General features: G+C 45.5%; 1 long non-coding RNA gene across 2 annotated transcripts in view; it reads left to right on the forward strand.

Annotated features, from left to right (window-relative positions):
- LOC142290171 (uncharacterized) overlaps positions 1-14,457 on the forward strand; it is a 77,681-nt gene that overhangs the window by 32,311 nt on the left and 30,913 nt on the right. For both annotated transcript variants that reach the window (XR_012750230.1, XR_012750231.1), the window contains exon 2: positions 2,935-3,061. This is a non-coding gene — a long non-coding RNA (uncharacterized LOC142290171). The remainder of the gene's footprint in view (positions 1-2,934; positions 3,062-14,457) is intronic.

Raw genomic sequence — 14,457 nt, forward strand, 5'->3', positions numbered from 1 at the left:
TGTATTTGCGCCTGCGTTCAAAGGTTTGCTGAATGGATAACTGAACGCTGCGCTGGGACAAGGACGTGCTTGATGATGGTGTTATTTCTGCGTAGGCAACTGCAGGTGCAGGACCGGATGAGGCTTGTTCGCAGGCAGCATGGACAGGGGATTGGCTCGCATGCACAACCAGCGAAGACGTAGCAGTAACATCAGCAAGCACTGCTCCTCGACTCTGTTGTACTTCCCACAAAGTCGGGTGCTTGGCTGACATGTGCCTGATCATGCTGGTGGTGGTCAGGCTGCTAGTTTTGGTACCCCTGCTGATGCTGGCACGGCAGGTGTTGCAAATGGCCTTTTTAGAATCATCTGGAGCCAACTTAAAAAACTGCCAGACTCGGGAAGACCTAACATTTGTACAGGCACCTTGTGTCGTGTTGTTGTTCCGGGAAACGGTTGCCTGACTTCTGCCTGGAGCCACCACCCTGCTTCTTACTGCCTGTTGGGATGCTACGCCTCCCTCCCCCTGTGCACTGCTGTCCTCGCTCTGCATATCCTCCTGCCAGGTTGGGTCAGTTACTGGATCATCCACCACGTCGTCTTCCTCTTCCGCACCCTGCTCCTCCTCCTGACTTCCTGACAATTGTGTCTCATCATCGTCCACCCCTTGTTGAGACACGTTGCCAACTTCGTGAGAACGTGGCTGCTCAAATATTTGGCCATCTGTACATACGATCTCCTCATGACCCACTTCAACATGAGCTGGCGAGAGGCCAGAATGTGCGAATGGAAACGTGAACAGCTCTTCCGAGTGTCCAAGTGTGGGATCATTAATGTCCGAGGACGTGTACTCAGCCTTGTGGTAGGAAGGAGGATCAGGTTCTGAAATGTGCGGTGCAGTATCACGGCTACTGACACTTGACCGTGTGGAAGACAGAGTGTTTGTGGTGGTGCCAATCTGACTGGAAGCATTATCCGCTATCCAACTAACAACCTGTTGACACTGGTCTTGGTTCAAGAGCGGTGTACTGCTGCGTTCCCCAAGAATTTGGGACAGGACGTGCGAGCGACTAGATGTGGCCCTTTGTTGTGGCGAAATTAGAGCTTGCTCACGACCTCGGCCTCTGCCTGCACCACCATCACGTCCACTTCCTTGTTCCTTGCCAACGCCCTTGCGCATTTTGCAATGCTGTGCTGACGTGTATTCACTAGACTTGGGCGTTATATCCAAGTTTGTGCAAATCGTGCACCTGTACGCTGCCACCGACAGGCACACACGTGCGGTTTTTAAATGCAAGCACGGACGCACTAAGAACCTAACAGGTTTTAGGAGCAAAAATTAATGAGAACTCTGACACTATCAGCCACTGCTGACTGACGTGTATTATACACTACACTTGTGCGTTATATAATAGTTTGGTAAAAACGCACACAAGTGCACCTGTACGCTGCCACCGACAGGCACACACGTGCGGTTTTTAAATGCAAGCACGGACGCACTAAGAACCTAACAGGTTTTAGGAGCAAAAATTAATGAGAACTCTGACACTATCAGCCACTGCTGACTGACGTGTATTATACACTACACTTGTGCGTTATATAATAGTTTGGTAAAAACGCACACAAGTGCACCTGTACGCTGCCACCGACAGGCACACACGTGCGGTTTTTAAATGCAAGCACGGACGCACTAAGAACCTAACAGGTTTTAGGAGCAAAAATTAATGAGAACTCTGACACTATCAGCCACTGCTGACTGACGTGTATTATACACTACACTTGTGCGTTATATAATAGTTTGGTAAAAACGCACACAAGTGCACCTGTACGCTGCCACCGACAGGCACACACGTGCGTTTTTTAAATGCAAGCACGGACGCACTAAGAACCTAACAGGTTTTAGGAGCAAAAATTAATGAGAACTCTGACACTATCAGCCACTGCTGACTGACGTGTATTATACACTACACTTGTGCGTTATATAATAGTTTGGTAAAAACGCACACAAGTGCACCTGTACGCTGCCACCGACAGGCACACACGTGCGGTTTTTAAATGCAAGCACGGACGCACTAAGAACCTAACAGGTTTTAGGAGCAAAAATTAATGAGAAGTCTGACACTATCTGGACTGTTTTAGACTGTGTACACCAGCCCCAGATATGATGAAGGCTGGTATACGGTCACCACTAGGAATGGCTATATACCCTGCCTGCCTGCCTGCCTGCCTGTATACTGCTACAATAGTCCTGACAAGGACTCTTCTGGTCACTAGCCTGTATTCCGACCTGGCTATACCCTGCCTGTATACAGCAACAATAGTCCTGAGAAGGACTCTGCTACTGTACTCCGACCTGGCTATACCCTGCCTGCCTGTATACAACTAGAATAGTCCTGAGAAGGACTTTTGGTCACACTGTTTGCAGCCCTGCTACGGAAATAGCTATAAAGGGCCGCAAACCTTTCCCTGAAGCAGCGACACTCTCCCTGCACTGACTGTCTGGATGGCTGTGAGCAGAGCACAGCGCGCCGGCCGGTATAAAGGCTCGGTCACGCTGTGCGGGCCGGCCAATCACTGCAATTCCACAACTAACAGGGCTGTGGCATTGCAGTGGTCTGCCAGCCAATCCCTGCATGAGGGCTGGCTCTCAAAAGAGCACCAACATGCAGAAATGAAGACCATGAGTACAGCACGAGTATCGCGAGATTACTCGGTCCCCGCCGAGTAGCCCGAGTACAGTGATACTCGTGCGAGTACCGAGTAGTAACAAGCATGCTCGCTCATCACTAATAATGTTCTGTTTTTAGAGGATCTAATAGGTCAGTCAGTGTTTTTTGGATAGACAATATTAGTTGGAGCAGTGAATAATGTGATGGCTGAACCAATTGCTAGATAAAGTAAGAGAAGTCTACTAACAATGTTTCACAGGCATTGACTTTGTTCTAAAACTTCCAGTTGAGAAGTCCTTGGCATCAGGCATCTCGAGGAGATAAAAGTCAGAATGGAAGGAATGGAGCAACTTCAGGAGACAGTGAGATGTGTCCAGAGATGATGCAACACAATGACAAGCATTGAGCCATTTGTAAGTTGTTTTTTTTTTTATTTATTTATTTATTTTTTTTTAACGTTTTCTTTAGTTTAACAATACTGATGCAGTAATTTGGCACAAGATTTTGCACAAGTGGCCACTAATATAGTTTAACCCTAAACCCCTAGCCTGTTTTAACCTTCATCACCAGGCCATTTTTTATAATTCCAACCAGTCACTTAACACTAGAAGTCCCAGAAATTTTCGAGCTCCCCCCTGAAGTCCCGAAAGAGGGTCAAATGACCCTTAAGGTACCGTCACACATAACGAGATCGCTAGTTTTCTGTGACGCAGTAGTGATCCCGTTAGCGATCTCGTTATGTGTGACATCTACCAGCGATCAGGCCCCTGCTGTGAGATCGCTAGTCGTTGCAGAATGGTCCAGGCCATTTTCTTCAAAGGCGATCGCTGTGTTTGACACTGTGTGACAGGGTCACAGTGACTGCTGAGATCATTATACAGGTCGCTACTGCGACCTGTATCGTTCCTGCATCGCTGGTAAGGTCTGACTGTGTGACATCTCACCAGCGACCTCCCAGCAACTTACCAGCGATGCCTATCAGGTCTCATCGTTTTCGGGATCGCTGGTAAGTCGTGTGTGACTGGGCCTTTAGTCCAAACTGAATAGAACTAACTAGAAACTAAATGGCTAAACTGATGGGAAAACAACAACCTCTTGTGGTGCGACAGTAATGGCCTTAATTACAGAACAAAAGACGGTGATTATAGGATGTTAGCTAAAATCCTTCACGTCATTCGACCCGTCTCTGGGTTCCAAAGGGGTCATTCCATGTCAAGTGGACCAGTGGTCCCCACTTGACCTTCAAGGGGTCATTTAACATTTCTACCTTTGGGTCATTCCACATCAAGTGGACCAGTTTTAAAAATCGTCCCCACTCGACCTTCTCCGATTTTGCTGAAAATTTATAACAATGTACATGTATGTTTGAAAAGAGGTTCTGTAAATTTTTAGGGCCAGATCTCAAATATATTGGGCACTGTTGACCTTTCACTGGAGGTCCCACCAAGCCTGCGGCTTCAGCTAAGAGGATTTTGCAAACTTTGGCACATAGCCATTAGAGTTCTATACTGGCTATGATGCTGAAATTTGGCATACTAGCTCAACTTTTGCTGCTAAACATGATAAAATTATTACCGGCTATGACAAAACAATATTTCGGCCGCAATTTTGTGTCAAAGTAGCTTGTAAAAAGCCTTGCATAAAATTTTTGCCTAACTTTGCCCATATATAACTCAAGACCAAAAAACCATAGTAACTGGTGCTTTGCCCTGTACACCAAACATCTACATGACTTTGCAATGCTGCAATATCACGGTCAAAGCATATGTATTTGTGGTAATATTCACACCCACATATGATGACAAACTTTAAAAACGAATTTTACCTATTTTTAGGTAAAATTTCTCAAAAAGGGTACCCCTAAAATATATTAATTCTGATATCATTAGAAAGAGCACATTTTTCTCTACAAGGATCATTTGGGTTTTTTTTGGAGTCTCTCAGTTTAAGTAAAGAAAAATGCTACTGAACATGGTGTTATTTATTAACCTCATAGCGACGGCCTAACGTCTCAAGACGTCGGAAAAACAGGGTACTTATTCTGTTCCGACGTCTTGAGACGTCAGGCCGGAAAAACCCTGTAGCGCCCCCCAGTGACGAAAAATCTCGGGGGTTTCAGCTACCGGAGGTAGCTGAGACCCCCAAGATTATGAATCGGGGTGTTTTTTTTGGACCCCGATAATGTGATCGCCGGTATACACCGTATACCGGCGTACACATAAAAAAAAAATGGCAAATAATGCTGATTTCTTTCTCATCTGACATGATCAAACATGTCAGATGATAAAGAAATATAATCCTCTAGTGCCCCCAAGGCCCCCGGTACCGGAGAGTCCCCCCACCACCCCTACCCCCCCTCCGGAGCAGTCAAAATGGCGCCGAAGCGCACAGAAAACTGGCGCCGGCTCTGCATTCATTTCCCTTCGATCTGAAATGATCAAACATTTCAGATCGCAGGGAAATGTCCTCCCCCTGACCCCTCCTCCGGTCCACCGGAGCCCTCTGGTCCACCGGAGCCCCCTCCGGTTCTCTGGAGCGCTCCCCCTCCCCCCCCTCCGGAGCATGCAAGATTGCGGCGCGCAGCGCACAGCGCGCGGCCGCATTCATCCTGCTCTTTCTGCCGCATGTGACACGTCACATGCGGCAGAAAAGTCGTCCCCCGGTCAGCCCCCGGTCGTCCTCCGGTCGTCCCCCGGTCAGCCCCGTTACCTACCTGCTGCTCCGTCCCCGCGATCACTCCGCCTCCTAGAAAGCTGGCGGCGCATGCGCAGTCAGTGGCTGTCAGCTGGATCCTTGGGACGCTGACCTCGCTGCTGCGCTGTGGACCGGGGGAGAGTGAGTGCAGTAATCTGCAGCCACACTCCTCACATGGAGAGCCTGCTGTTCTAGAATATGGGGGGTACGTTCTGTGAGCGTGCCCCTCATATTCTGGAATGAGGTTACTGCAGGTCACTCTGCCCTAGGTTGGACCGGGGCAGTGTGAGTGCAGTATTCTCAGATTACTGCACCCACACTGCTCATGGAGAGCTTGCTCTTCCAGAAAATGGGGGATATGTTCCCTGAACGTGTCCCCCATATTCTAGAAGGTCCAGAGTCGCCGAGGGACCTCCAAAATGGATTACAGCGACCGAAATTTATTTATTTTCAATAAATTGGTGAAAAAGGAATGTTTCGGGGAGTTTTTTTTTCAAATAAATTTTTTTTTTTGTGTTTATTTTTTTCTATTACTGACTGGGTTAGTGATGTCGGGTATCTGTTTAGATGCTGTGACATCACTAACCCCAGGGCTTGATGCCAGGTGACATTACAGCTGATATCAACCCCGTATATTCCACGTTTGTTTTTTTGTTTTGTTTTTTTAAAAAAAAATGCCTGGGGAGCCCTCCAAATTGATCACCAGCCAAGGTGAAGCTGTCAGCTGGGTTTGCAGGCTACAGCTGTCTGCTTTACCCTAGCTGGCTATCAAAAATAGTGGGGACCTCACATCGTTTATTTTAATTATTAATTTTTTGGGGGGCTAAATACAAGGCTAGGCACCCTTTAGTGCCACATGAAAGGCACTAAAGGGCGCCAGCTTAGAATATGCAGGGGGGTGGGACGTTATATATGTTTGACATTTATCCATTCATCCATTGTAGCATTTTACGCTGTGCGCCCACAATCAGGGTTTGCAGCGTTTTGGGCGCAGTGTTTTCCCTGCATCCATAACGCTGCGTTGTGCAGTAGAAGCACAGTGGAAGGATTTTTAGAAATCTCATGCCCACTGTGCTTCTTTTCTCCGCAGCATACACTGACCTGTGGTGCAGCTTCCCAAGCCTCAGCATGTCAATTTATGCTGCGGAGACAAGAGTGTTCTCTGCAGGTAGCATAGAGCTAAAGTCCACAGCAGCCTGAACCCAAATCGTGGGCATGGGCAGCTGCGTTCTCCCGTGGACAACACTCACATCTCTGCAGGAAGGCTGACACTGTGTACTAGACGCCGTGTCGCTGGATCATGGCCACATAGCCTAAAAGTGAGAAATTTGTTGCTACAGCAACATTTTTGTGAAGTACCTGTGGATTCAAAATGCTTACTATACTCCTGAATAAAATCCAGTTTCCAAAATGGGGTCACTTGTGGGGGTTTCTGCTGTATAGGTACCCAAGGGGCCCTGCTAATGTGACATGGTGCCCGCAATTTATTTCAACTTTTCCAGAATTCAAATGGTGCTCCTTCCATTCCAAGCCCTCCCATTTATCCAAACAGAGGTTTTTGGCCACATGTGGGGTATCCCTGTGATCATAAGACTTTGGATAACAACCTGTGGGGTCCACGGTTTGTTGTTGTGACTCGCCCACCCCAGGGCTATGGGACACCCGGTGCCGGGCTGGACTAGTCCGGTGGTAGTCCGTGGTGGCTGGGCCCGGCTCCGTGGCCCTGGTGGGTGTCAGTAAATATGTGGCTTGCTTGTTAATGTTTGTGTTCGTGACGCCACCTGTGGTATGCGGCTAATAAGCCGCCGCTGCTGTGTGAGGCCTCCGGGATGATGTTATGGCAGCAATGGTAGTACTGCTCCCCACAGGTGGAGCAATGCCCGGGGCACAGTTGGTGCTTGGGAATGTCTATGCAGGTGAAATAACTGAGGCAACTTCAGAGGTGCAGTTCAAGTTCTTTACTCACAGTTCTTGTCAGGGCAGGCAGGACCCTTGGACTGCTGTGACCGCTGTCAGGGACCTCCGTCTTCTGGGTGATTCAGAGCGTGAAATCCGGTACCCTCTCTCTTAGTGTCTCCTTCTCTGCTGTCTTCACTAGCCTTGCCCGAGTTTGGATGGCCCTGGCTTGGCCTCCACTACAGCCTCCAGGCTGGGGGGTCACCTGTCGGCTGAGTACCCCTTTTCTGAAGGTCTGCTATGGGTTCTGGCCCTGGGAGCTTACAACGTCCCTGGGCCTCGGTTTTTACTGTTTGGAGATTGTCTTTGCACTCCTCCAGTCTCTAGGGACCGTCCCCTGTCGCAGCTTAATCCCTCCACCGATGTCACTGTGGACCAGGCCACCGCAGCCTGCAACTACTCGTAGCGCCTCTAGGCCCTCGGCTTCGGTACCCAACAAGGACTGCTCGTGGTACTTACAGGACTACCCGCGGCCCTGCGACTCCTTCTTTTCCTACGTGGGGTCACCTGGACCTATGGGTCCCAGGGTCTTCACCAGGAAGCGTCTCTTTCAGTTCCTCTGCTCCTGTCTGACTTGGAGCTTTCTTTCCTTCTTTCTTTCTTTCTTTCTTTCTTTCTTTCTTTTCTTTCTCCTTCTTGCCTGCCTCCAGCAGGCCTCCTCCTCCCTCCTTTCTCTCGTTCTTCTTCTCCAACTACATGCTGCTTCTCTCACTCCCTGAGGTAAACTGAAACTAACTTGACCTTCCTTTCTCTATCTGCTCTCTGGTGGCTCCTCCCACCTCCCCAGTTGCTAAGCTACCACCCTATGGGAGCAGGGATGGGTCTTACAGCCCCTCTCAGCATGCAGCATGGGAGGGTTGCCTGCCACTTTCCCTGGTCCTGTGTGTCCCTAGCAATGGGTGTAGTGTGAATTTACCAGGGGACCGGAGTTCACTCTCTTCCTCTCCCAGAATGGGCATCACACCGCAGATGGGGTACAATGACCTGTGGCGACGGAAGCCTCAGGGGCGCCACAGTTGCCTCTTGAAAAAGTAAGAAATATGATGCTAAAGCAACATGTTTGTGAAAAAAAATGAAAATTTTCAATATGGCAACCTAAGCTTATCAAATTCTGTGAAGTACTCTTGGATTCAAACTGCTCAATATACACCTAGATAAAAGCCTTGAGGTGTCTTGTTTCCAGAATGGGGTCACTTGTGGGGGACCTCCACTGTTTAGGCACCTTAGGGGCTTTCCAAATGCAACATAGCGTCTGCTAATGATTCCAGCCAATTGTGCAGTCAAATGGCGCTCCTTCCCTTCCGAGCCCTGCTGTGCACCCAAACAGTTGATTTTCATCACACATAAGGTATCAGCATACTCAGGAGAAATTGCACAATAAATCTTATGCTGAATTTTTTCCTTTTACACTTGTAAAAAAAAAAGCTACCTGGTTGAAGTAACAATTTTGTGGTAAAAATGTATTTTTTTATTTTCACAGCTCAACATTATAAACTTCTGTGAAGCACCTGAGGGTTCAGGGTACTCACCAAACATCTAGATAAATTCCTTCAGGGGTCTATTTTCCAAAATGGGGCCACATGTTGGGGAGCTTCACTGTATAGACACCTCAGGGGCTCTCCTAATGCAACATAGCGTCCACTATTGATTCCAGCCAATTTTGCAGTCAAATGGCGCTTCTTCCCTTCCGAGCCCTGTCATGCGCCCAAGCAGTTGATTTCCACCACATATAAGGTATCGCCAAACTCAGGAGAAATTGCACAATAAATTTCATGGTGATTTTTTTCCTGTTACCCTTGTGAAAAAAAAGCTACCTGGTTGAAATAACAATTTTGTGGTAAAATTCTATTTTTTTATTTTTATGGCTCAACGTTATAAAATTCTGTGAAGCACCTGGGGATTCAGGGTACTCACCAAACATCTAGATAAATTCCTTGAGGGGCCTAGTTTCCAAAATGGGGTCACTTGTGCGGGGTTTCTGCTGTTTAGGTACCTTAGGGGACCCCCAAATGCGACATGGTGCCCGCAATCTTTTTCAGCCAAATTTCCTTTCCAAAATTCAAATATTGCTTCTTCCATGCCAAGCCCTCCCATATGTCCAAACGAAGGTTTCAGACCACATGTGAGATATCACCGCGCTCATAAAAAAGTGGGTAACAAACATTGAGGTCAAATTTTTGGAATTACCTCTTGAAAAAGTGAGAAAATTGATGCTAAAGCAACATTTTTGAGAAAATTATTAAAATTTTCAATATGACAACGTAACGTTAACAAAATCTGTGAAGTACCTGTGGATCTAAAATGCTCACTATACCCCTAGATAGAAGCCTTGAGGGGTCTAGTTTCTAAAATGGCATCACTTGTGAGGGATTTCTTCTGTTTAGGTACCTTAGCGGACATGTAAATGCCACATGGTGCCCGCAATCTATTTCAGCCAAATTTGCTTTCCAAAATTCAAATATTGCTCCTTCTGTTCCGAGCCCTCCCATTTGTCCAAACAGAGGTTTCTGACCACATGTGGGGTATCAGTGCGTTCATAACAAAGTGGGAAACAAGTTTTGTGGTCCTTTTTGTTGTGTTATTTCTTCTAAAAGTGAATAAATTTGGGTTAGAGCAACATTTTTAGTTAAAATTTAATTTTTGCTTTATTTCATTCCACATTGCTTTTGTTCATGTGAAGCACCTGAAGGGTTAATAAACTTCTTGAATATGGTTTTGAGTACTTTGGGGGGTGCAGTTTTTAGAATGGTGTCACTTTTGGGTATTTTCTGTCATCTAGGCCTATCGAAGTCACTTCAAATATGATGTGGTCCCTAAAAGAATGGTTTTGTAAATTTTGATGTAAAAATGAGAAATCGCTGATAAACTTTGAACTCTTCTAACTTCCTAACAAAAAAAAAATTTGTTTCCAAAATTGTGCTTATGTAAAGTAGACAAGTGGGAAATGTTATTTATTAACTATTTTGTGTCACAGAAATCTCTGGTTTAACGGTATAAAAATTCAAAAGTTGAAAATTGCTAAATTTTCAAAATTTTTGCCAAAATTCAATTTTTTTCATAAATAAACGCAAAAAATATTGTCCTAAATTTGGTACTAACATGAAGTCCAATATGTGACGAAAAAACAATCTCAAAATCACCAGGATCCGTTGAAGCGTTCCAGAGTTATAACCTCATGAAGTGACACTGGTCAGAACTGCAAAATTTGGTCTGGTCATTAAGGTGAAAATTAGCTCCGTCACTAAGGGGTTAATACGCAATGAATGGTAACTGCACTATTCAAACCCTTGTGTTGGTCCATGGTGGTTATACCACAACCAATTCACTAAGAATTGGTATTATAATCCTATTAAGAATTGTAATAATGCTGTCTTTCGAGTATTGGTAGCCCCATCGCCTAGGACTGGGAGCCATGGCCGATAGCCGTGCAAGGCCAGCCGCGGGCGGACTCTTTATCGCAGGTTCCGAAGCCTGAGGGTGGGTGTCTTTGCCTAGATCCCAAGCCTAATATTGGGTATCTTTTGTTGGTTCCCAAGCCATAATGTTCAGTCTAAGTGGTCTGGAATTGTTGCTTCAGCGATGGATCTGCAGCCCAGTACAAAAATTTCAAAACTTTTCGCAACTTGTGCCACCACAATGCTGATTTCAATATCAGCGCTGAATGGAATTTTTTTGGTACCAGTCATGGAAAGTCGCCCTGTGATGGGATTGGAGGGACAGCAAAGAGGTTGGCAGCTCGTGCCAGTCTTCAACGCCCAACTGAAAACCAAATACTGACCCCGGTGGATTTATTCAACTTTTGCAACGAGCAACTGCATGGAATCAAGTTTTTTTTTGTTCCAAAAGAAAAATTGACGAAATACGGGTAGTTCAAGAGGAAAGGTTCAAAGATGGACATACAATTGCTGGAACAAGAGAAAATCACCAGTTTGTGCCAATTGATGACAAAAAGATTGGCATTTCAAGGGTGTCAAATGACCCATCATCTTTCATTGCCCATGTAGATGGATCTGTCAGATCAGAAATGCCTTTTGTGCCAATTGCAAACCTCCAGCCAGGGCAATACATTGCCTGCATTTACGATAGGAACTGGTGGATTGGAAATATTTCTGAAATTTCAGTCGACGACCATAATGCATTAATACATTTTATGCATCCTCATGGAGCAGCTAGCTTCTTTCACTGGCCTGTGAGAAATGATAAACGCTGGATTCTCGAGCAGTCAATCATTGCAATAATTCCAGCACCAGCTGCAACAGCAATGGGCGACATTACAGCTTCTCTGAACTGATTATGTTGCAAATTCAGCAACAATTCCAGACCACTTAGACTGAACATTATGGCTTGGGAACCAACAAAAGATACCCAATATTAGGCTTGGGATCTAGGCAAAGACACCCACCCTCAGGCTTTGGAACCTGCGATAAAGAGACCACCCGCGACTTGCCTTGCACGGCTATCGGCCATGGCTCCTAGGCGATGGGGCTGCCAATTCTCGAAAGACAGCATTATTACAATTCTTAGTAGGATTATAATACCAATTCTTAGGGAATTGGTTGTGGTATAACCACCATGGTCCAATACAAGGGTTTGAATAGTGCAGTTAGCATTCATTGCGTATTAATAAATAACACCATGATCGGTGGCATTTTTCTTTTCTTACACTGAGAGACTCCAAAAAAACCCCCAATGATCCTTGTAGAGAAAAATGTGCTCTTTCTAATGATATCAGAATTAATATATTTTAGGGGTACCCTTTTTGAGAAATTTGACCTAAAAATAGGTAAAATTCGTTTTTTTAAAGTTTGTCATCATATGTGGGTGTGAATATTTCCACAAATACATATGCTTTGACCGTGATATTGCAGCAATGCAAAGTCATGTAGATGTTTGGTGTACAGGGCAAAGCACCAGTTACTATTGGTTTTTGGTCTTGAGTTATATATGGGCAAAGTTAGGCAAAAATTTTATGCGAGGCGTTTTACAAGCTACTTTGACACAAAATTGCGGCCGAAATATTGTTTTGTCATAGCCGGTAATAATTTTATCGTGTTTAGCAGCAAAAGTTGAGCTAGTATGCCAAATTTCAGCATCATAGCCAGTATAGAACTCTAATGGCTATGTGCCAAAGTTTGCAAAATCCTCTTAGCTGAAGCCGCAGGCTTGGTGGGACCTCCAGTGAAAGGTCAACAGTGCCCAATGTATTTGAGATCTGGCCCTAAAAATTTACAGAACCTCTTTTCAAACATACATGTGCATCCTTATAAATTTTCAGCAAAATCGGAGAAGGTCGAGTGGGGACGATTTTTAAAACTGGTCCACTTGATGTGCAATGACCCAAAGGTAGAAATGTTAAATGACCCCTCTCTGGGACTTCTAGTGTTAATGAGGTTATAACTCTGGAACATTTCAACGGATCACTGTGATTCGGAGTTTTTCTTTTGTGACATATTGTACTTCATGTTAGTGGTAAATTTAGAATATTTTTTCGCTTATTTATGAAAAAAATTGAAATTTTGCAATTTTTAATCTAAAACCAGAAAATTATATCCCACAAAATGGTTAATAAATAACATTTCCCAATGTCTACATCAGCACAATTTTTGAGACTTAACAAAAAAAAAATTAGGAAGTTAGAAGGGTTCAAAGTCTATCAGCAATTTCTCATTTTTCCAACAAAATTTACAAAACCATTTTTTTTTTTATGGAGCACATCACATTCGAAGTGACTTTAACCCTGCTGGTCTGTTCACATTTATGATACACTTGTACTGTTTCAGGTCAATATGACCCGACCTATTAAAATCTTGATCTTTTTAGCTACTGTGTTTTATTTGAATACCTAATTCATTATTAAACTGAGCATTGTTGATCATAAACAAATGAAAAATTAAATTAAAACTTTTTTTTTTTCAGAAAAAGGTTACATGGGCTGTTTGCAATTATGTTAGCTTTATAGCATTCTGTACACAAATAACAAACATGCTTTAGCTTTCTATTACTATAACATGAAATCTAACTAAATCTAACGTTGTGATAACATATTTTATAAAATAACAAATGATAAATAATTTCAGTTTTTCTTTCTAAAAAGGTTGAACAGGTTTTACATTGAACACAATTATAAAACACATGTCCTTAAGGCTACTTTCACACTTGCGTTGAACGGTATCCGTTGCATTGCGTTGTGTAACGGATGCAACGGATGTGTTGCATATAGTGACACAACGGATGCAACGGATGCTGCAAAACAACGCAATTCGTTTTGATTTTTTTTTTTTTTTTTTTCCCGGTTTTACCAGCGGCAGACTATAGTGAACGATCAGCTGATCGTTCCCTGCAGCCGGCCGCTGGGTGATCAGCTGATTGCTCCCAGTAGCCGGCCGCTGGGTGATCAGCTGATTGCTCCCAGTAGCCGGCCGCCGGGTGATCAGCTGATCGCTCCCTGCAGCCGGCCGCCGGGTGATCAGCTGATCGCTCCCTGCAGCCGGCCGCCGGGTGATCAGCTGATCGCTCCCTGCAGCCGGCCGCCGGGTGATCAGCTGATCGCTCCCGGCCGCCGGGTGATCAGCTGATCGCTCCCTGCAGCCGGCCGCCGGGTGATCAGCTGATCGCTGTCACTTGCCGGCGCCCGGGCATGCCGGCGGGCGGGCGCTCAGCTGAGCGCTGTGACTTGCCGGCGGCCGGGCATGCTGGTGGCCGGTCATTCAGCTGAGCGCTGTCGCTTGCCGACGGCCGGGCGCTCAGCTGAACGTTCGGCCACCGCGAGCCAAAATAAAGTTTGATTTAAAAAAAAAAAAAAAAAAAAAAAAAAAAAGAGCATGCGCAGTGAAATCCAGAGGATTCCGCTGCTCAAAATAACGTTACATGCTGCGTTCCTCCCGCTGGGCGGAAGCAACGGAGCGTCGCCCAGCGGAAGCAACGCAGCTCCTTTTGGTACAATCCGTCAACCATACAAGCCTATGGGAAACAGCGGAATCCGTTAACGGATTCCGCTGTTTCCCAAAACGGCGGATTGTAACGGAAGGAAAATAACGCAAGTGTGAAAGTACCCTTACATAGAGATTTTGCACACCCAACACGTCAGATTTGTTTTATTATCACCAGAAGACAGAAGCCACACTTCTTTTTTTTGGCTGGAAGCTGTGCTGGTGGAGGC

The sequence above is a fragment of the Anomaloglossus baeobatrachus genome, chromosome 2 (genome assembly GCF_048569485.1).
Source record: "Anomaloglossus baeobatrachus isolate aAnoBae1 chromosome 2, aAnoBae1.hap1, whole genome shotgun sequence".
Classification (NCBI taxonomy): Eukaryota; Metazoa; Chordata; class Amphibia; order Anura; family Aromobatidae; genus Anomaloglossus; species Anomaloglossus baeobatrachus.